Source organism: Suricata suricatta, unplaced genomic scaffold (assembly GCF_006229205.1).
Source record: "Suricata suricatta isolate VVHF042 unplaced genomic scaffold, meerkat_22Aug2017_6uvM2_HiC HiC_scaffold_1746, whole genome shotgun sequence".
Lineage (NCBI taxonomy): Eukaryota > Metazoa > Chordata > Mammalia > Carnivora > Herpestidae > Suricata > Suricata suricatta.
Window position 1 is genome coordinate 1 of NW_021862061.1, and position 1831 is coordinate 1831.

Consider the following 1831-nt stretch of genomic DNA (forward strand, 5'->3'; position numbering starts at 1 on the left):
GGCTGCGCTGGCAGACCCCGCCTTTGCCCCCTCTGCCCCCACTGCCAGGCACCACCCCTGCATCCGGCAGCGAGCTGCGTGCGCGCCTCCCTGAGCCTGTCCTGCCCGGAGGGCTGCTCTGAGCCCCTGCATCACTCCCCGCTGTGGCTGTGATTGTTGAAAACCATCTTCTGTCTCCCAGAGTTTCACTGCCTGACCACAGGCCTGTGCTTGACCAGCGCCCACGCCTTCTGCGTGTCCATCACAAATCGCCTGAAAAACAGACATGAATATGCATTTAAAAAGTCGATATTTTAAATAACCAAGACTCAAGGCTTTCCAGGTAGACCCGCGTCACCCCAGGCTCTGTCTGGGGTGACGCGGGTCTGACATTATGGGAAAGGAGACACTTTCAAGACCGCCCTTGCTCAGCAGAAGCTGACCCTGGACTAGACTAACGTGGGCTAAGACGCACCCGTGCTCAGGTGCGATGCCACCTTCTCCTCCAGGTAGAGGGCAGCCTCGAGGACAGGCTGGTGGGAATGTCTCGTCATTTCTAGGTCATGGCAGCCCCTGACAGGTCCCTCACTGGGAAGTGTTTACCCCGCGACACCAGCCAGATCGGCGTTTGACACGATGAAATGCCAGGGAGCTCGTGGTTCTTTGCAGATACATTTTAAGTGGGGAATCATGGGAAATCACGGAATTAAGTCAGGGGTCTGTCGAGTGCTGTCTGTGTCATTTTCTTAGTAGGAAGGACAGGGGAGACTCTGTGTCTTTCAATCTCACTTTCCAATCTGTAAAATGGGTCTACAGACATCTCGTCTGCTTATTTCATAGGCCTGCTTCAAATGTCATGGTCACGCAGGTGAGGGCACCTCTGCTGTCGGAAAGAAGGGTAACTGGCCAGCAAGGTCACAGACAGGAGTGGGTCCCCAGGACAGTGGCCTTTGTCTTCTCCTGCATCCCAGCGAACCCGGCCTGAGGCTGGCATCGAGCAGGGAAGGAGCAGGACTGAGCCTGCTGTCCGGCGGGAGCCACAGACGAGTGCAGAGCGGGAGGCCAGAGCAGAGCCCCCACTCTGCGGAGCACGCCGTGCCTCCCGAGGTCTGCTGCTCCCGCCACGGCCAGCGGGGTGCCCGGACCGACTACTCTTGCCCAGCTTGGTTTTTGTTCGCTCCTTTCTCCTTCCGCGGTCTTCGATGTCCTAACAACAAGAGCCGGAGATGCCATGTCAGTTGGCATCTCCCACAGGGTGAAGACACCCAAAGCTGAGATGGCATCCAGGCCCCTCATGGCCTTGGGGTGCCACACGCCCTGCAGCACTCGAGAGCTGGAGAGGACACTCGGGTCACTCGGCCTGACCGCTGCCCTCCCGGCTGTGATGGGGCGGGGCAGGCCTGTGCCAGCGCCCCCTGCTCAGTGCCCCCTCCCGGCCCACCCGGCCTCCGGCCTCCGCTCCTCCTTTCTGTCTTCAGCCGACTCTCATCAGACCACATGGCGTTTGTACCTTTAACAGCAGGCCTCCTCCTGGCCGTGGTTCCTGGGGGCCAGGAGCCCACATTCTCCGTACATCAACAGCACACACTCGCCGTGGTACCCGGAGCGAGTTTACCAGCAAGCGCTTTGTGTGTGTTCTCTTCGGAGCTTCCCAGCCGCCCGCATTCCGCACCGGGCACTGGGCACAGAATGACAAGGAGGAAGGAAGCTGCTCAGTGACGCTCAGCCAGGAAGGGACGGCAGGAGCTGGCGGCAGGTGGACCCCTGACGCCCGTCGGCAGCAAGCGAAGCACCCAGCGCCTGGTGGCCATGGAGGCAGTTACACCCAAATCCCAAGGCCTCGGTGCCCCGT

General features: G+C 60.2%; 1 long non-coding RNA gene across 1 annotated transcript; it reads right to left on the bottom strand.

Annotated features, from left to right (window-relative positions):
* Window positions 1–638: 638 nt before the first annotated feature.
* Window positions 639–1580, bottom strand: LOC115284725. Its single transcript, XR_003905327.1, has 2 exons — window positions 1490–1580; window positions 639–1186 (listed from the first exon to the last, which is right to left on the bottom strand). It is a non-coding gene; the product is annotated as an uncharacterized LOC115284725 (long non-coding RNA).
* Window positions 1581–1831: the final 251 nt, after the last annotated feature.